Source organism: Prinia subflava, chromosome Z (genome assembly GCF_021018805.1).
Source record: "Prinia subflava isolate CZ2003 ecotype Zambia chromosome Z, Cam_Psub_1.2, whole genome shotgun sequence".
Taxonomy (NCBI): Eukaryota; Metazoa; Chordata; class Aves; order Passeriformes; family Cisticolidae; genus Prinia; species Prinia subflava.
The window spans coordinates 38429069-38451180 of NC_086283.1; the positions used below are offsets into that span (position 1 = coordinate 38429069).

Here is a 22112-nt window from a genome sequence, read left to right on the forward strand (position 1 = left end):
GATAACAACTGTGTTATTTCAAGATTTAAATGAATCAAGCAAACAAAAGAAAACATTGAAACTTTGCATAAAATCAGATATTTCCAAGCTTCTAAAGAATTTGTGAAAATTAAACTCATGTACATATATCTTCTTCTTAAAGACACAAAGAAATTTCTTTCAGCAGTTGCTTTGCTATTTTCACTACCAGCACATAACCACAAATTGCAGGTGTTCTGTAAAGACCATTTTCTTGTAGCCTACCAAACAATCTGCCCTTCAGACTGAAAACTTACTGCATTTCCCTGACCATTTTGGGAAAGACGAGTCAAAGGATTTCAAAATCCATACAAGAGTAAACCAGCATCTGACATGTCTGCAAGGCTTTGATTTAGTGGTCACATAATTCATTTTTCACACTTTATCTGAATCTATTTTATCAGTGTCCTAAATCTGCCTTGAATATGTGCAAAACTTTTTTTCATTGTGCAAATAATTCCTCAGATTCTCCTTTTTTCCACACTGGCAAATTCAGTAAAAATCTGCTAAGTCATAAAAGCTCCACCTTTCCCAATATATCCCAATATTTTTTTTAATTAATCATTATTAGGTCTATACTGTTCAGAGACATATAAAAAGAAGTTTCTCCTGGTCCACAGGAGGTTCATATTCTGACCTTGTTTTTCTTGGGCAAATACCACTCCACAGAAAAAATACTTTCTGGGAGTAGGTTTACAAACTTATACTCAATAAATAATCATATATCTGATAAATATCCAGGAGTTGACTGTTCTACATGTGTAATTGCTAAGATGCTCATGCTGCAGAAATTTAGGTTGTATTTAACCCTGCAATAGCTGTGCCCGTGTTTGTGTGCAGAGCTAGAAGAAGGAGCACACAGTGGACTAAGTTCAATTATTTACTGTGTATGAGGAAAACCCTAAAATGTAACTCAAAATATACAATGCATTTTCAATATTAAGCATTAAAGTATGAGCAGGACTGATGGAAAAGGAACTTAAATGACAATATTGGACTCCAAATTTCCTGGTGAGAAGAATCCCATTAACTGGGCTCAAAAATGCTTATGGCTTCAGCCAAAGAAAAATGAACTGTATCATCATCCAACACATATTAAAAGATTTGTCCCAAAGTTTGGGACAATTGGGATAAACATCATTTATCCAATGCACAGAAAGAAGAAAATCAGAAAGAAATTTCTCTTATCAGTTTGGGTAAGAAATTCTTGAAGATTTTGTCTTTCACTTCGGGTATGGCCAGAAAATAAATATTTGGTTTTCTCCTTTGCACACTGTTTCTTCATTATCAAGTGTTATCAGTGTTATGTCTTCTAATCAGTCAGCCTTGGGTATTGAAAAAATCAAAGCCCATGATAATACTGAAAAGGAAGAGAATAATAAAAATGCAGACTGACTGTAGTTGAGCAGAGGACTGAAGGGGAGCTATGTCTGGGCAGGTCTGTTTACAGAATCAGGGCCTTATTTATCAACTTGTGTTTGTATTTACAGTTGTTGTGTGTCAATCTTCAGCCCTCCTCTTCCCAGTAGTATCTAGGCATGGTGTTTTGAGGCAGAACAAAACAAGGTTGTGAGCCAAAACTCATTCATTTTGTTGGAAAGGGGACAGTCACCTATGAAGGGTCCATGTCCTGTCCCTTGAGGCTGAGGTGGGTTTTTTTTTTTCCCTTTGTCTTGTCACAAAAATAAAGAAGAAGAAAAAAAAAAAAAGTCTAAAACTTCAGTTCTTTAAAATATTTAGTGGGCAACTGAATTGAAACAACATGTTTAAAGGTTATTTTTATTACGTTTACTTAGACTTACCATAAACAAAATTTTGTTAACTTTTTAAATTATTCAGTGTTTGATTTTTTTTTTTTTAATGCCTGAAAGGATATCAAAGGCAGTGATTTTGGAGTTAAAGTTTGACCCTTCAATGAATTTATTTTTAGTATATAATGTAAAGGATGCTAAAAGGAGGGAAAAAAGTAAACCTAGGTCAGGAATGAAAAAGAGTTGTTTTGGGAAAGGCAACAAGCTCTTTTTGTTTAGCTTATTGCTCATCTTTTATTTTTTTCAAGTTGCATTATTGCATTTTAACATGAATCATAATTTACAGTCTGAGCAACAAAGGCAGCAATTGCTGCTAGAGTTAGTGGGATTTCATAGTCTCTTCAGATCTTGTGAATGCTCTAACTGTAACAATGAAAGCACACACATATTAAAGACAACAAGTTAACATGAAATAATACTTTACAATCCATTTTCTCAGCCATCTGGCTCTCTACTCAAAGCATGTCCCACCAGGTCAAAAATGATCTGGATATTCTTTTGCTAGCCACTTGAGAAATATTTGGGATTCAGAAGACGATTCTGGAGACAGAAGACATGCAAAGTCCTTGGAAACTATGTGTCAGCCTCCATGTCTCCAAGTGGAAAAAAAAAGTCTGCAGAGAAATCTGACCAACACCAAGCAACTGTTCTGAAGAATGTGGTTTTAGTTTTTCAAAGTGGAGTCAGCCTGGTAATGACTGCAGCTGTAGTGAAGGAACACAAAAAGCAGAGAGCAGATGGGGTACAGGGAGAAGCTCTCCTGTTTCATCAATTCTGCATGAAAGATTTCCTTTAATAATAAGTCCAGATTGAAAAGTTCTTCACTGTAATTGACCTTAAATAATAACTGCTGAGAGAGAGATTTACTATCTGATAATTACAGTCCTTCATTTATGAGATTTAGGTTTTCAACCACAGAGCCTGAGAATGAAATATGAGTTAAACTGCTGCTCTCTGAGCTCAGAGTATTGGGGTACAAATATTTATGCAAAACAGTAAGAGAAGAGTATTTTCACCCCGAATTTCACAGAGTATGTAAACACTAATACATCTTCCTGCAATGTGTCTTTTATTGCATCACATCCTTTTAATCTAACAATGCAAAATGCTAAACTAATATTGGTTTCTGTTAAGAGCAAAGCTCTTTTTGTTACATTTTCTGTTACTTTGATTTGAAATACGATAATTAAAGGAGGCACAGGTGATGCTGCCCATGATTTACCATAACAAGATTTTTTTTATAAAGACATTTACATTATAGCATCAAGTCTTAAAATACAGGGATATATTAGAATTAAGATGAGGAGTGCATCTTTAAATTATCTCATTCCTCCCTTTGTTGCATGTATCATGTCACACTCTTCAAATTCTCTGTCATAAACTTCTGTTTCTATCAGAGTTCAGCCTCATTCTGTATAGAGAGTAGACCAGTTTCTGGGCTTGAGTTGGGCTTGTTTGTTGAAGAAGACTGTTGTCCAAGGTTTTTTTTTTTCAGAATTTGGTTGGAGAAGAGTGTGTCACTGGGTTGCAAGAAGAGGAAGATAGTTTTGTAATTAGACACTATTAAATGCTACACAATCCAATGCTGCCCTTCAGTACCAGAGTCTTTCACTGTACAAGCCTGTCAGGAAAAGAAAACATTTATAGATAGCTTCAGTTCATAGCATTTTTCCATATTACTTCCCGAGCCATAGACTTATCTAGATAGTCCATGAAGTGCAGAGCATCACTCTGAATGATGTCTGGGAAAACTTGAACTGGTAGCCCTGAGTCAACTTGAAATCTATGCCTTTCTCTCCCTCCAGGTACTGTCAGAAATCCAGATATTTTAAAAGATACAAAGTGGAAATCTGAGTATGTTTAGACTAAAAAAGTCTACATTAATTTATATGAGAAAATCCCCCTGGGTTTGTTATGAGATTATGTTGTTGAAATTGACTTCTTCCCACTGTTTCCACACCCATGGCATGACAAGAAATCTGAGTCCCACAGCCTTAACACATCTTACATAAAGAATTCAGGGTCAATAGGATGGAATATATGACTGTTAAATCAGGCCCATTTCCCTTGACAAAGGCTAAAGAACAGAGTTTTTCAGTCTTTTTATATAGTTGATAGTGAAAAAACATGTGGAAAAGATGACTGATGTTCCAGATAGAGCACAAGCATTGATTTTTATGTATAAATATGAAATATTCTCAGAATAGAATACAATATAGATTATTTAAATTCAACGTAAGGTAGGCATAAGTTGCAGTGTAAGTCACACTACAGGAATAATGGCATTTCACTACTGTAACAATTAACAGAAATACATCATGCTTTAGACTGCTGTCTAGACAAATATCTTCTTACAAAATACTTTTGTAATATCCTTGGAAGTGCATCATCTAAACCAAGAAATATGAATTTGAGTTACAATATGAGCTTTTCTTATCTAGAACTTAAGGTCAGTAGCAGATGTTACACATTCCTATAGACGCATGCCCAAAGACAAGGATTTTTTTTTATTTTAATGGCAGAAATCTGCCAGCTATTCTTGCCTTGTCTGCAACAGCTGAGCAATCTTTCAGTGCCATGAGGAGATTGAAAACTTGGCTCATATCTAGCATGGACAAGCTTGCCTTAATCACATTGCTCTTTTACATGTACACAAGGACGTCAACATTGACAGTGCTACAGTAAAGCAGCCATTTGCTGAAAACAACTGTCAACATTGTCAAATTTTTGGAACCTTTTATAATGTGATTTCTGTGACAAAGCTTGTATAATTCTTTTTATCAGCTGCAGCAACAAATTTCTATAAGAGAGATACATGGAGAAACATACTGGATCTGGATTTTCTATTACTAGTTTCCACCTAACATTCTAAAGCAAATGGATTAGAAGACATTAAAAGATAAATTAACTGCAACATCCAAAGATTCCAGCCCCATTTAAACCAATCTCAAGATTTTTCATAAGAAGTTGCAAAAACAAAATAAAAGATTTTCTTTGTGATTCACATGTCAGGCTTATTCTAAATTCTTCATGTCTTTTTATTTCTATACTAATCTTGCCATTGAACTTGTAAAGATATGCTTGAAAAAAAATAAAAATAATTACATTATTTGTGGTGCTAACTGATACCTGGAATTTTAAAAATCCCAACATTTAAGTCTCAGAATAGGCACAGAATAGGTAAATATTGCAAAGTCCTAGTAAAATGCTGCAGAGGGTGGAGGAGGATATTGTTTAGGATTAGATTAATTTAGGCTTGGGAGTGGTGCCCATATCTGTGCCTATATTTACTATTGGGAATTCTGGCTCTCCCAGCATCTCTCAAGACCAGTACCTCAGTATCTGCCACTCTTTAAGTTACTGGATCATTAACAAAAGTCTGCAAATGGATCTTGGGATTCTTGGTACCATGACACTTTCAGCTTATTGTTTTCTGCTTTCATGCTTTTCTAGGAGCAAACTTAAATAAATAATAAAGGAAATGGTATTAAATAGATAGTATTTTGTTAATACAAAAAAACTTACATGAAAGCATATGAAGTTATTTCCAGACAAATTTCATCCCACAGAGGTCTTTCTGATTACTTAAAGTCCTAATTCATTTAGTTTGCCGTACAAAAGTGGTTTCTCTCTCTCTTTCAATCAATCATTCTTCCCATAGTGACCCATAAAACACCTTGTAAAGAAAAACAGGGTATGTTTGCTCAAGATCCTTTCTCACACCTGAAATAGGTTATGAGGACAGCTCTGCATTTCCTCCTGCAGTTCTATTCAGACTGAGCACTAACGCTGTGGAATCTACAAGCCCATGGATTACCAAACAGTCCCTTCTGAATGCTAATGAAGGCTCTCGATGATGCTGTCAAAATCAAAATTTCCCTGTGTCATTTTAATCACAATTTCTAGAGAGGAAGTTATATATATATATATATATATATATGTATGTGTGTGTGTGTGTGTATTAGCTGCCAATATTCTCAATATTCTTAGCTGTTCCAGTTCATTTTTCTAACAGATCCTTGCAATGCCTGGAGATATCTTAGCAAAAAATGCTACAATTACTGGTATTTATCTCAAATTAAAGAGAAAGAGGGGAGGAGAGGACAGATTGTGGACTCAGTATACATGAAACCCAGCGAGTTTCCAGAGAACTCCCAAGAGAACCTAGTGTGCACTGTCAAGGTGAGTGGTGGCTCACAGTTAATTTGGTTGATGGCCTGAGGCTACACATAATATTCCTGCCCACAGTCCAGGTTATTCAGCAGTATAATAAGAATGAAGGCCTTATTATGGCTCCTGCAAGAACTCAAAATCATTGATATGATTTTAGCATGCAGGGGAAGCGTTAAGTGATGCTGAATTGTATGTGTGCTGCTCTGAGCTTAGGATATGTTTCTAACTGTTCCTAAAGTTTAGGAACACTAAAATAGTCAATCTTCATGATGACAAAAGGAAGCAGGAAAATAAAGTGACACCCTTGAATGAACTGTGAGGAAATAAAATACACAACATGTGATAATGTCTTGACTCTGTTACTGTGCATTTCTGGGCTGAAAAGATATGGCTTGATGGGTAATTTATCATGCTGTGCAATAGAGAACAACAGTAAAGAGTCTTCAGATAGAAGAAAATTACATAAATAGTAGGGTGGAAAGGTATAATTGAAGATGGCAAAAATCTGAAAGAAAGACATTGAAAATTACTGTACTGACCTACTAAATGCAGTTGGGCGTGGAATCCAGGCCTCACAAGAAGAGGCATTAAACGACTGCAGAATGTGACACTACTGCATGATAACGTCAATCTTATGGAGCTCTTACAGGATTTAAAAAAAGTTGTTAGACTAAATAAATTAAATCCTTGTTTTACACTTGCATGCACAGCCTGAACAAATAGTGAAGGAAAGAATTCCCTATAGTCAAGCTGGAACTTGCATCCAGTGCCATGGAACCAAGACGTCCCTTTCTTCTTATTATCTGTACAAGGATTCATTCTGCACCACTAGATTTGTGTCTGGAGACAGTCCTAGCGATGTATTTGCTGCTCCTTCAAATGATTTGTTCACTTGTCTCTGAAGAGAGAAATTATACTCAGTTATTTCAGTGCTCCAGAAAAGCCAGGCAAGGACCACCAGAAGTGTGTCCTTTTCTGATCAAGGTGTCCACTGTTGCTCAAACTCTTGGTTCTTTAACAATAGTTGTTGAGAATCAGAAAATCAGACAATCAGAGAAGGGACCTGTAAGGATCATGGAGTCAAAATCCTGGCTCTGCACAGGACACTGCAAGGATCACATCATGGGTCTGAGCATTGTCCAAGCACTTCTTGAACCCAGGCTTGGTGCTGTCACCACTTCTCTGGGGACCTTGTTCCAATTCTGGGTGAAAAACTTTTCCCTGATGTCCTACCTAAACCTCCTCCAACTCAGCTTCATGTCATTTACTCAAATCCTGTCACTGGTCACAACAGTGAAGGTATCTGTTCCTGCTCTCCTTCTTTCCCTCACAAGGAATTTGCAGACTGCAATGAAGTCTCTGCTCAGTCTCCTCTTCTCAAAGCTGAACAGACCAAGTGACCTCAGCCACTCCTCATATGCCTTCTCCTCCAGACCCTTCATCATCCTTGCAGGCCTCCTTTGGATGCTCTCTAATGGCTTTATCTTTCTTATATTGAGGCACCCAAAACTGCACACAGGATTTGAGGTGAGGGCCCACCAATGAAAATAAAACAGGACAAACATGTCCTGTTCACCAGCAGGTAACACTGAGCATGATGCACCCCATTTTTTTTTTTGAGTCTCTCCCTCAGGCGTGGAATCTGTTCTGTAGAGACAAAATCACATGTCTTCCCATAAGGTATCTACAAATGACCATTTCATCCTTCTTTCTCATCTGCTTCCCAAACCATCCCGGCAAATCAGTGAAAGACTCTAAAGGAAGCAGAAGATGCTTTTCATTTTCTTTTATTACATATTAACTACTCTTCTCAGAGACATGTTGTGATCTGAACCCCTCAGAAACATTAGGGTGAAGCAGGCTACCGAAGATTGATATGACATCTATTACTGACTGCCCAGTGTCTCCATAAATGTGAAATGTTCACATTGCTTGCCAGCTTCTTACCTTCACTGATGTACTTCTGTGCTACACAAAGAGTATCACTAGTATACTAACAGTTTTTTCAAGGCTCTGACTTGTCTTGAAGAGCAGTTTTGTCTGCTCTTCAGAAGACATTTGAATTCTGTTTCATATCTGCATGCTCTTTTGTTCAAGACAAATCACAGAATACATCTCTTTCTTATCACAGGTCTACTTGAAACACCAGAAAATCATCCTGAAAATGAGCTTCACAAGATTCCCTCATTGTGGGTGCAGCATACTAGCACAACAGGAAAAGATTTGGTGGGTTAAGAGTTTCCCAGCTTCCTGAAGCACCCTTTCTGCACAAAGTCTCAACTACAGAGATCAAGAGCAAATGCAGAATGAGGCACTATCCCATTGCAGAGATATGATAAAAAATTTTGCTTTAATACAAACATTCTGAGCATAAAAATAATCTAACTGGTGAAACTGCAGGTAGTCTGCTGTGAAGTAAAATATATAATGAAGCGACCCAGATACTCCAATAGCAATTGTTGTTCCATTACTTAGGGTATTCAAAAGGCTACTTCCCAGTGCATTTAGGTACTAAATTAAGATAATTCATCAGTGAAATAAGTATTTGTTTATCACACATAATTTTGTAATAGTCAGGGGCTTGTGTGATTCTGTAACAATTAAATTTTCTAGAGAAGCCCCTCACTGCTTCAGACCACTGCAGGATGCAGATTATCATTTTTAAAAGAGGCCTTGGTAGAAGATGAAATCTTACAGAGGTTAACGAAAAAAAAAAAAAAGTCTACTGTTTACTCATCTCTTTGTTGGGGAGAAGGCTACCAGCCACACAGCATATGATCCAGGTCATGAAAATCTTGGATCTCTGTGACAATGGCATTATACCATGTATGGGAAGAACACCTGCAGGTATAGAAGTTTCCCATGTAGAGTCACTTCTTTGATGCTCAGTCCTGGGATGTGGTACCCTCTTTCCAACACTGATGACAGGAAAAACACACTCAACCAGTTTTTCTTCCTTTTTGTTATTCAAATGTTGGTTCAGTTAAGTTACAAGCAAAAGAAATTTCACCTGGAATCAACCCTTTTGCTTTGACTTATGTACTGGGAGATGCTGAAGTGGCTGATGCAGGCCACTTTTTTTGTGTGTCCCAGTTCTTCATTAAGCCAATATCTTCATTTTGTTGAAAAAAACTCCTTGTGGTCCAATGGAACTGTGCAGCACCAGTCTCATCAGCACACATTGTATTTTCTCCCAATTTGTTGTCAAGGGTTGCAGCCATGCTTGAAATAAGAACTGAAGACTCTTCATCAAATATATGAGAAAAGAGAGAAGAGAAGAGAAGAGAAGAGAAGAGAAGAGAAGAGAAGAGAAGAGAAGAGAAGAGAAGAGAAGAGAAGAGAAGAGAAGAGAAGAGAAGAGAAGAGAAGAGAAGAGAAGAGAAGAGAAGAGAAGAGAAGAGAAGAGAAGAGAAGAGAAGAGAAGAGAAGAGAAGAGAAGAGAAGAGAAGAGAAGAGAAGAGAAGAGAAGAGAAGAGAAGAGAAGAGAAGAGAAGAGAAGAGAAGAGAAGAGAAGAGAAGAGAAGAGAAGAGAAGAGAAGAGAAGAGAAGAGAAGAGAAGAGAGAGAAGAGAAGAGAAGAGAAGAGAAGAGAAGAGAAGAGAAGAGAAGAGAAGAGAAGAGAAGAGAAGAGAAGAGAAGAGAAGAGAAGAGAAGAGAAGAGAAGAGAAGAGAAGAGAAGAGAAGAGAAGAGAAGAGAAGAGAAGAGAAGAGAAGAGAAGAGAAGAGAAGAGAAGAGAAGAGAAGAGAAGAGAAGAGAAGAGAAGAGTCCAAACACCCTGAAGTCTGCACATGTGATCTATACTGTACTTCTATGAACACACCTGCAAGATGAGAACACGTTTGCCACTTCCATTTGGAATCTCAATCTGAACTCTTCCAAAACACTTCCTCCTTAGAACTGTCATGAAGAACGTGAGTTAGTCAGATGCATTTGGTGAACCCTGTGTCTGCAAACACTGATACAGGAAAGAGAAATGAAGAAGCCGTCCAATCTCTGACTGTCTTGATAGGCTGTATTACCCTGATAAACATACCCTCCACGCATGCTCCCAGAACCAGCAGCTCACTTTTAGTTCAGTCCAGGGCCTTAATAATTTTAAGCTAAGTTTTAAGTGTAATAGTCTCTGAATGGACCATTAGGCTTTGCTCTGGGTAGCTGTTTCCAGGATAAACAGACTTATGCTTTTTTACCAGTGCCATCTTTGCACTGTTCCCTGAATGGGTTAATGAGCCAGCTCTGTCCCCAGTCCACCTCCTCCTGGTCCGGACCATGCCCTAAGGGTAATCCCTGGACCTGACTGATTACTTCACCCTGTGCAGACTCTCTAGACTACTTACAGTCCTCATCTGAACAATATGATATTCCCTTAAAATCTAGTTCATCAGAACAGTGCAGCTCATCAGAAAGCTGGAAGCATTAATAGCCAAGCAGTATTCACCCCAAAAAAAATCATTGAATGACCAAATAAAATGATCATAGCAAACACCTGCTTCCACTTTATGCATCTTTTCTAATGTATCTAAACTGCATTTAATAGTGCCATAACCACTCCAGCTTCAGGGCAGCTGATATGATATATATGTTTGAGACAGTGATATCCATTAACAATGTCATTTATGTTATCTAATGCCATATCAGCAATTACTACTACTTCAGAACTCACCATTAATGCATTTAATCAGGGTTTTTCCAAAGTAACCTTTATTTAACGCTTACTTAGAGGTTAATCAAAATTCCTAAGACTGTCATTTATTATAATCTGATTTTGGATAATTGTTCAAATGAGTGCTCTTAGAGGCATCAGTTTTGTTTTAGTCTCAATTAATACAGTACATTAATGCCAAGAAACAACAGAGGATCAGAATTATATTTTTTGTAAATACAAGTGACTACTGTAAAACTCGGTTCTTCAGAATGTCTGAATTCTACTTGACATTTTTCTGCCTACCACTGGATGATGCTTGCTGTCATACTAAGAACTGGGAAGATGGGACAAAGAGAGAAAATCAAGGTGAGATAATCACCTTGTAATCATTCCAAGGAGCAGGAAAAAGGTGCAAAGAGAGAAAGAACAACCTGTATATTCCTCCTTCTGTACTAGAAATTGTGCCCAAACAGGTAGGGAGCAGCCTGCAGCCAGCACATCAATTTATTGATCCATACACAATGCAAAACATATACACCTTAGTAATGCTCAGATTCTGTGATAATGTTGAGAGCTTAAAATACCACAAATATCAGCATTAGCTGCCATGCAGCTCTAAGCAAGTTGGGTCTATGCATATAGGCATGACAACAGCTTTTAATCACTTCCTCTCTTTGATGCCAGTGTTCTGACTGAAGTCTCAGACAAGCATACACATCCTGGCAAATTTCTTCTTGGCAGACATGCTATTTGAGCAGGTAGCAGGTACATTACCAAGACTATCCTTGAACTTCTTCCATTATTCCAAAAATCTGTAGGTGTTAGCAATCCCTAGTGAAACCATTTTACATGTTCCCTGAACAGACACAACCTAGAATACCACTCCTTCTGTTCATTTCAAATTACTGCTAAATCGTCATAGAAAATCCAGCACAAGGCACATATCCCCAAATGGTAACTTTAAACTTGAATCGTTGAAATTTGACAACTCAAGAACAATGAAAATCTCAGTGCACCTTGTGTATCTCTGTGGTACCAGAACCACCTCAAATGGTAGCTTTCAAATCAACTGTTCATATAGAATGAAAGCACTAAAAAAGAAGGAGGCCCACGTACTCATTAGTAAGCATCTTTGCCGTCACCAGGACAAATGCAAAATAAGTCTCTTATCCATTGAATAGAATGTATTTATAAAACTGGAGCTTTTATGAGTTTGGCAGACAACAGCAAAATATGAAAAATGACTTGTGGGAAGAGGAGTTGAACCATTTTTACATGAAACTGGGAATGTTTAGTGAAACCCCTAATTTCACTGATCCTTTCCAATATTTGTTATAAATATTCCTTTTCAATAATTAATTTGACAATACACCATATTGCTGATTTGCACTAAAATGTTTTTGTTCTAAGAGCTCGTAACATTTTGAGGGTTTTGGTGTGCTTTTAGATTCTGTCTGTGAATGACTCCCTATCATATTTACATTTCAGTTCAGCAACTATACTGGCAATTACTATGTAAAAGATTTATACAAAATAGCAGATCAGTCTGTAACAAACCACACTTTGGCAGAAAAGGCCACTATTAATTTATTACTTTAAAGTAACTGGTAATCAGTGTTAACTGTTCTGCAGTAGACTTTCCTGGAGAAGTTCTCTTGTCTTTTCTCTGTTGACAGAATCCTAGAGCACATTTAAAATAATGGCATATACACAACTGAGTTCCTCCAGACTGCAGCTGCCCACATTGCTTTCACTCCAGTGGTACAGCTGCATTCATATTTATCTCAAAATTGTTTTTTGTTTTTATTATTTTAACTGTGAGAGAATCTAGTAAGACAGGTTTGTTGTGACATAGGTATTTGTAGTTCCTGGAACGAGCCCTCCTTATGGCATCAGGCTGTCACCTAATTGCTGTGTGCCTAGAGTGCATCTTCTGTGTGAATCCCATGTGGCTGGGGCAGTGCGACAGCATTCACAGGGCTACACAGAGGCTGCTCTGCATGAGAGGCCAAACTTGGGCCCTGCAGTGTCATCTCCTTCCTTACTCCCCCTTTGCTCTGCATATTGAATTACGCAAACACACTGGCTACCCCGTATTCCTGCATGTGTCAGAAAATACTTCTGACTACATGAATAACTTCTCCCCATAGTTTTGGAGGTTTTGTTTGTTGGTTTTGTTGGTTTGTTTTTACATTTTTCAAACAAAATCTACAAAAAGGAGCATTGGAGATGCTTGTACAGGTGTATATACAGCTGTCTCAGCATTTCAGCAGAACCAGTAACTCACTACAAGGTCAAATTCTTCTCTCAGTCACTCATCTGTCCTTCCCCTACAGTGTTTTTAATTGTCTTTTTTGAAAAGTTGTTCTGACTTTAGGGCACAAAACTGGAAAAGTAGAGGCATGTTCTAAAGTTTTCTTTTTCTCTTACCCTCATAGACACAATTTTTCCAAGAAAGGTTGGGCCAAATGATCCTTGAAATGCCTTCCAATTTGGTATTCTGTGTTTCTAGGATTATCTTTTTTTCTGCCTTCAGCTACATTTATGCCGAATCTGACTTCTTCTGCTGCACAGCATGCATCTGCCTCTGCCTACAAACAGAATTGTACCTACTTAAACACTGTCTCTTCCCTCTGTCTCCTCTACCTCTCTGCATTTACCCTATCCCTTTTCCTAACTCACGGACCTACCTATTTCTAATATTTTACTGGGCAACTTTCCTAAATAAAGTTCTTAATTTCTATGAAATGAGGCTCACCACCATTGCTAACAACCACTTAAATGGACAGATACCTCACCTTATCTATCTTAACCCTGCCCTACATCCTTTTTTCAAAATTGTTCAGAATGCTGCTGCTAAACTCACCCTTTTCCTATCATACCTCTACTTTCTATAGAACTTTCAGTTTACTTTTTCATTAGGCAAAATCTCAGCTCCTGCTCTGTATCAGGAAAACCTACAAAACATTGCTCATTCTCTCACTTGCGAAATATATTTACATCCTTTCTCATTTCAGAGTTAAGTCCTTTGCACTGTGATAGAGGGGAAACCACATGCAAATCTTCCCGTGTACATTTACTGCTGTATTGCACCTATTTGAGTAAAATTGTGAACAGGGAATTTCACACTCCTTGCTACTGTAACTGTGTCATCCCCTCCTGGAAAATCTCTGCTCCTACCAGTGGAAGCAGACTCCCACCCTTTTTCTAGCCCAAATTTGAACCAATCTTGTTGGCTACAAGTTTCTCAAACACAGCTGCTTTTCAGTAAGTCAGGTTTCTTTCTCAGCCCTTTTCAATTGGGTAGGCTTCAGGCATGGGTGGGTCAGAAATTAAGACATGTTTTTGCTCTGATAGCTCAAAAATAAGAGGGGGTTATTTTATTCCTTGGAGAAATCCTTGTCTACATTTTGTTCTGCTGATGATAAGTGACTTTACATAAATCAGCTCACTCTTCACAGCAATACTACCTACTTCTTTGCCATAGTCTTAAATTTTTCCTGGGGTTTTTTCCTACTGATTTGTATTTTATCTGTAAATTCAAAAACCATTCAATGAGCCTTTATTTTTCTGAAGTACGTCTAAGTTGATGGTGCTAGAAAAGTGATCTGTGGAAAACTAAAATAGTAATAATAAGTTAGGCATATGATGATCTAGAGTTGTATAATTATGCCCATTATCATACGATCTGTGCAGTTTTGTCATAGCTTTTTAGCACCTGAAAAACTGAATATAGGCCAAATGTTGAATCTCTATTTTGTGTGATGGAAAAGGGAGACAGATTTTATCTGCAATATGCTCAGGCTGACTTTCTAGCATTTTGGAAGTGATTCTTTAACAAATGCTAGGGAAAAAAAAAAAAAGACATCTTGGATTAAAAAGCAAAAAATCATAAAACTGAGAACATATTACTTAGATGAAGACTTATGTGCCCAAGAGATACCACTACCAATTTTCCTCATTCCTTTCTCTCCCCAAGGTCTGTGGCTAGGAAGAATTGGATTTTTGCCAGTTACATAGAGTCAACAGGGCAAATCTTGGTTCCATCACTTCAAAACAGCAGAATCAATCCAAACTTTCACTGTATTTTGCAATGCACCTGAGCAATCCTTCAAGTGTGAAGCCAAATTTTATTTTTCAGGATGATGAGCAAGGTCAGAGCTTCCTCATCCACCTCAGGCTGAACACATAGACAGCTGAGTTGAAAATAGGTTCTCTTTCTACTTCCCCATTTAGTACCCCCCCAACCTTGACCTTGTAACAAGGTCAGGGACACGATGAAAGGGAAATGAAAAAATTGCCATGTGTGCTGCTTCCTTCTCTGGAGGCTGAAAGTTTCACCTTTCTGATATGCTTAGCTGGCTCAGAGTAAAAGTTCCTGAGAGCAATCACAATCCTAGGTCTCATGTGGCAGTCTGCAGAACAAACAGGCCAGCCCACAGGCAGATTACTCACTGACACTTTTACAGGGGGGCAGGCAGCTTCAACCTGCCTACACTCTGATCATAATTCTTAAATAAAATTATTGCAAATTTGTAAACAGATATTCATAAATAAAAGTATAAACCTGATATGAAGAATCTGTCATGTAAAAAGATAACAATTTTTATCACATCGCAAAGTTTTACAGAATCTCTACACAAATACTGTTCCAGCCTAATCATTGGAGAAATCATTTGTGTCACCTGCACTCATCAGGGATTGCACTGTGGAACACAATGTGGCAAATAAAAACAGCAAGCATGGTAAATGAAAATAATATGCGAGGATATAAACTTAGCAAACCAAGGCTCTAAACCAGTAGGATTTCAGTGAGAAGTGGATCTTTACAGTGGATCTTTACAGACAGAAATGTGTTTTTCTGATAGCAGTTGTAATTAACAAGGTATTTTATTGTTTCAGCCTGGCTCAGCTAAAGAAAATGAAGAAAATACTTTTTACAAAAAAATTAAGGCAGGATTTTTTAAAAATACATAGAGGATATTAACTAATGGATAATAATAACCCATTTTCGTATATTTTAAATCAAAGTACATTGAGAGTATGCATCAGTTGTAATTTCAGGTAATATTGAAATAAATATATTTGATCTGCAAAGGGTCTTCTTCAGAAGGATTGTTTTGAAAATAGATGTAGTTCATGCCAGTGTTCTTTTTTCTGCATGGAAATACAGAGACATAAAATCCTTTATTTCTGTTAGCTCTATGCTTTGATAATTTAACTAAGTAGTGTGGCAGACACATGTTAAAAGAAAAATTATTATTTTGCTTTCCAGTAATTTCTGTGTAAAAACCCAGAAAAAGCTCCTTTATTTTCACTATTTTGGTTCAGTTTCAAGACAATTGTTAAGCTCTCAGTTTCTGTGACCTACTACACAGTGACATGAGTGGGTATGGTTGTCACCAAGAGAAAATAGCCTGATTTCTTATTAATTTTTCCTATTCCTTTTTCAGAAATACAGAAAACCAGACTAGTTTAATGCAATGAGAACAGTGATTAAGTCTGATGGTAATGTGAACTACAATCATTGTTCTTCAAACAGTAAAGGACAATGAGAAGTTTCAGAATTTCCATTCATTAGGACTTTTAGAACATTAATTTCAATCTAAGTATAGAGCAGAGAAGAAGCTTGAAATGAAACACTTGATTTTATCAAACATGATGAAAGTACAAGATCTTTGTTATGACAGATACGAACCCCAAGAACCAAGCTTCCACACAGAAAATAATAAAAACACTTACTTATTTGGTACTCAGCTCTTGAACTCTGAATAAGAGAAGTACATATTGAGAGAGAGGTACTTAAAATGTTTCCATGGATACAAGATGATGCCAATAAGGTCCATGTTCCTATCTGAAAGGGTGCCCCTGCAGAGACATACAGCTTGGTGAGTGGTTGTTTATACAAGTAAATAAATAGGAACCTTGTTTGTCTTACAAAGAGCTCCTGATCCACAATTTTTGTCTCATTTGTTAGAACGGAACATTTTGCTCCTTCTAAATAGCATATTAGAGTAAAGTAGACACTATTGAAATTTTTTCTTAAAAGCCACTTGAGTTTATGGCCTAATTTTCAAGTGGAAAATGAAGTATCTAGGTATGCTGCTACCAATCCTGGCACCTATGTTGGTGACTCTTTTTTTAACTCCGTGAGAAGACACACCATACACCCCAGCAAATTGCATCTCTCTCTTTAAATTACCAGAAGTCATCTCCATGAAGAAAAAAGAAGAAGAAAAGCAAGGGACAGATATAAATTACAAATACCTTTATTATAAATAAATTACAAATATCCAATAAGGGCAAGCATACCAAGTTTTGATCACTTCCCTCAAAAGAGCCTCCATTTGCTTTACATTCCATTTTAAAAGTGGCTGGTTCCTAGACTACGACAGCATAAGTGCTGCAAATATGTGATTTTGAAATTCAGACTCTCAATTCTGCATGCTTTTTTATTTTGGTAATGAGATTAATACCTTCTAGGTGATATGTTTTAGTTTTCTAATACTTATTTGGATAAAAAGCACAATGAGTTATCAAAGAAAAAGATAACCAACTTTACCAGTTAGCACAATTTAAAAAACTGAATTGAAATTTCTGTGTTCTGTGTTCCTATCACAACTAAGAGAACACAGCCTCACCTTGTTCATAGATTCTTCTTGGAATAAAGTAATTTTAACATCTATCTAAAGGAGGAAACTTTTTTGCCATACACAAGCCTCTTGGCCTTCCTTCCTCTTGAAGAAGCAAATCCTGGATACTGGATAAGACGACCGAGTAGATATTTTCCATTTGAACTTGCAGAGTACTTTTGAAGGGGGATGGCAATGCTCTGTTCATTTGCCAGCATTGACAAAGGTCTGCTTGTCAGTGATACCTTTTACAGCTAAATTTACTTGGGAGTGACAGAAGCAGGTGCACCTTAGCCTGCCAGACACTTGTGCACGCACATCATGCAGCCTGCAGGTCAACATCCAAAGGAGAAAAAGCCCGGGTCTGCAGAGCAGAGGGTGAGTGAGGCAAACACAACCCAAACTGGGGGGTTCTCTTCAAAGCCAGCTGGTCTGGCTTTATTTTACAGGAATTTTTTTACCTGATTTTTTTGATCAACGAAGCCCTCAGCAGGTGCTGACGGGTAGAACTTCCTGGAGAAGCAGAAGAAGGGCACTGGTGAGTTTTAATAGAAAAAAATATTAAATAATTATTCTTATGTCTTTGGAATGTTCTGCTTACCACAGCACAGGGTGATTCAGCTCCAGGCTCATGGTTACTCTCTTTCTTCAAGAGAAAGCAGATAAGCTTTGTAGGGTGCTTTGCATTTAACTTGATACAGTACTTGATTTTAGCTCCTGTTGCCAAGAAAAGTTTCTTTAAACTGACTGGATACTTACACTCGGCTCTCTTTCAAACAGTTTCTATGACTCTGAATGGAAAGAACATAGAGGATTACATACAAGAACAGCAGAAGCTAGAGAGTGCTGGCTGAGGGTGTACTCTGTGCTCTCCATCTGCCTCCTTTAAAATAAATGAGTTATCCTGGTAATTTCCAAATAAATCAAAAGGATTTGTTGTCCGTAGACTGCTCAGTATGTGGAGCTTCAGCTGTCATTCTGAGGCTTAGAAGTTCTTTCTGAATATCAACTAAGTCCTTTGTAATAAATATGTGAAATTAACACTGTTTAGAGCATCTCACAAGACAATCAAAGGTTTGTCACACAAACCTTATACTAAAGTGAAATGTAAATTGTAAACTACAAGCTTCATGAGAGCACTGCTTGACACGGTGCTTTTTAAAGATATCATGAATTTACACATTCCCTTGTTTTAAAACCACAAATTATGCCTGTGCATGCATTCTTTAATTTGCGTTAGAACTGGAAAACTAGATGATGGGGAAAAAAAGATTATTTTTTTTCTAGAACAGTAAGATCTCAACTAATGTGAAAATGCAGAAAAATGTGACCACATGTTAAAATAAATATTTTTGAGAGGAGGAAAGCATTTTTATTATTATTTCTATTTCAAGAACTCATTCTTTTAAGTGTGTTTCACAGTATTCATTACAAATTGTTGTGTTAAATTGAAAACATTTATTTGAGTAAACAGACAGAAAACTTAACCATATGAATCTTTTGCCGTAAACAGATTCCATAGTCACAAGTCACTGCACAGCATAGAAGACACTAATGGGGGTGAAAAAGGAATCACTTGTCAATATACTGTTAGACCATTTCTGTAGTAGGTCTTACCCCCATGTAAAACAAATTATGTATCAGCAATGAGTAGTCTAATGTTAGGCTGAATAATACCTGAAAAATAATGTCCTTTTAAACATTCCTGATCTTTCATTTTGTTTCTGCTAGGCTGCTTGGTGTGGGAGCCATACCATTGACAGGGAACTCCTACCTCAGCAGAGGTAGATCAGGCATAGTTGTCATCCATTTTCTTCATTTTCAGAGATAGGAAAATGGAGGAGATTCTGTTTCTGGAATGTGCTACATGAAAGTGATCACAATTTTGTTTGCTGCAAAGATATCCTACTGTACATGAGACTGAAAGACGAACAGGATAAAAAATTACTAGTCAAAGCATAAAGTAAACTTCTAAATACAAAAAATACATTTTCTGATCAAGCATGAAATGTAGAACAAACAAAACCCCCCAAAAAAGAGCTGCCTTTAAAATGAGCAATGCCTGTTAAACTCTGGTGTTTCGTAGATAACACGTAATGTATGGAAACCAAATCCCCTAAACAGTTATTAAAACCAAGCACTGTTAAATACAAAGTCATTAAATAGTAATGGCAATTCCTGGAGCTAGCTAGACATTGTACATACCACACTAAACAAAAAAAAGCCTGTAGCTCAGAGCTTTTAGTTCTGTACACTCTAAGTTCATCAGCATTTTATTATATTGATTTTAAAGGCTTAGAAACAGTAATCAATGTGACAAACTCGCAGATAATTTAATGAAATTCCAGGTAAGTTAGTCTGTATTTCACTGCAGTGAGGGAAAAGGTATTTTGTCAAATGAAAGTTAAGTATAAGACACTTTCCTTTTCTAGAAAAAGATTGCTTAATGTTTCAAGAGGTGTAGATTACTCACTAGATAATTTAGACCATTAAATTTTTATGAGTGTCCTTAATTGGTCTTTCTGGGTTTGTTTGTTTGTTTTTTGGTCATCAACAGAATTCAGCACATTACGCGAAATTCTGAAATATCCCTTATTAATGAAATACTGAGAGATTAAGAAATAGGAAAACCTAATTTAATACACTGAAACTTTATAATTATTTCACTTAGAAAGAGAATCACATCTGAAATGCCTGGTACATTCTTTTAATTCTTTTATTTTTGTAAGCTCTGTGGTCAGTTTTGTAAACTATGGCAATTTATTCTACAACTATCTTTTTTTTTAAGCTACAGTGTATCTCAGTGTATCTCAGTGTTTCAATCGCGTCTGTCTTTTCCAGTAAATCCAAGTTTTAGTGAAAGGAGAATATCTATATTAGTTTTTCCATAGTGCAGGTAAATAAAAAATGGGATTTAACCACAAAGCTTTGGCAAAAACCTCAATTTAGGAGATTCACAATCCAGATTGTGTTCTTCAAAAGTTAATTCAAATTTTTTCATATACTGTTACGCGGTATTTTAAAAGCATCTCATGACTTTCTGCTTTCACTTGAACTGGTAAAAATCAGACACTTTCCACTGGCAATGCAGTCGCATGTAAAAGTTAGATGAGAAGATGAGATGCATGCTAAAAAGTCAATGGGGGAAGAGAATGAATAGGTGTAATTACAGCTTCATATAAGAGTACTTTAAACATGAAAATTTTCCATTTTATGTTTCTATTACAAAGCGTATGTGCATTTATATATATTTTTTATATATATGTACACATGCATATACATACATATACCTGTGCACATAAAATGGTTATATGTACAAATATATACATATTAATGTATATATATACTTTAAATGTATAATTCTTTTCCTCTCGGTACAGTAGGCAAAAATCTTATCCTAAAAAGGCATATAACTTTCTTCTTGGACTTTCATTAATTACTGTTTTTGTTGAGAAATTAATTTTTTATTGGTCTGAGACAGTCACTATGGAAATCAAAGGATCAGACTACCATGAGCAGCAGTGGAGAACTCTCCTCTTTGCCAGTCTGCTGGCAAGTAGGGAGCCACTTGGAGCCTTGTCTCAGGGTTCCATGCCCCTGAGCTGTCCTGGTGGCTGCAAATGGATGGCTTTGCAGCTGCTCCCCACCCCTGCACCCCACTGTGGCTCATTCCCAGGTGAAGACATACTCACACACCACTCTCAATGATTGCTCGGCGCTCCACCAGCCTATCCCATTTCAAAAATGTCGTTCCATTCACCATGAACTAGGTAACAAGGATAGGTCTCAAAGTATACCTCTTGTCGCAGTGTACAGGTACATGTACATGTTTGTTAATGAGAATTGTCTTCTCTATTAAAGTACTGACAATTTATTGCATAGTCAGATATGGTTTTGTTCCTTTGAAAGCAACTAAGCATTATGACACAAGCTCTGAAAGCACCACTTAAGAAATCTTCAATAAAGACAAAAGCACAGTGCTTTCTATGCATAACTAAAGGCACTGCATTCTAAATCGAGTTCAATAAATACAGCTTACAAAGAACAAACATCTAGATTTAAGCTAACATACACAAGTTTACTGGAAGCGTGTAAAATAACTGCACAGGAAAAAATATTAAAAATAGAAGAATGAATGAAACAGCAGTTACAGCTTTGTTCATAAATATAGCTATACAGAATTACTAGTTTTACATATGTACTTAAATGTTGTATTTACAGCACACGAAGTGCAATCTAATGTTAATACAGCTGATGCACTGTACCCTGAAACATAAGGGCAAAATAATTAAAAGCTGAATGGCATGATACCAATGTGCTAATGACTAGTCCTGCAAAATAAACCTTTCTGTTTATGGGTCACTACATTTTGTCTTCTGTTTTGGCTCTTTTTTTAACAAAAAAGCACTCCCCCAATAATTTTAATTTCTCTCTACTTTCTTTTATTATTATAACAATAACAGTACAGAAATATACAAAATGGGTGCTTCCTATACTTTTGCTATTGGTACCTGCAGCATTCCTTATTTTCCTTTACTATTTAAAGTCCTATATGACTATATGCAAATAGCCCTTTCCCCAGTCCATCAATCCATCTCCTGAATTTAAAATGATTGTAGAAAGAATACTTGGTAATAACAAATTACTATTGTGTGCAATAATTATAGAAGAGTATGTTAACGCTAAGAAAAATAGAAGAGACTGTGAAACAATCTACTTGTATACCAGGAGATTGTTCCTACTCTTGCAAAAATACATCTGTCCATTTAATTATGTGTCCTTGCACTAAATCAATTCATTAGCCATTTAATACTCCACCTCAATCTCACTGAA

At 36.7% G+C, this 22112-nt stretch overlaps 1 protein-coding gene and 1 long non-coding RNA gene across 3 annotated transcripts in view; one reads left to right on the plus strand and one right to left on the minus strand.

Annotated features, from left to right (window-relative positions):
* Positions 1–1765: 1765 nt before the first annotated feature.
* Positions 1766–20564, minus strand: LOC134563835 (uncharacterized). Of its 2 annotated transcripts, none has more exons than XR_010083431.1 (4): positions 17881–20564; positions 17741–17792; positions 16390–16515; positions 1766–3450 (listed from the first exon to the last, which is right to left on the minus strand). It is a non-coding gene; the product is annotated as an uncharacterized LOC134563835 (long non-coding RNA). The 2 variants fall into 2 exon arrangements; XR_010083430.1 differs by lacking the exon at positions 1766–3450 and adding an exon at positions 15547–15804.
* The window catches only part of MEF2C (myocyte enhancer factor 2C), a 135914-nt gene continuing 130790 nt past the window's right edge, over positions 16989–22112 (plus strand). Inside the window, exon 1 of the mRNA XM_063422162.1 lies at positions 16989–17817. The gene's annotated coding sequence lies outside the window, so the exon portion shown is untranslated. The remainder of the gene's footprint in view (positions 17818–22112) is intronic.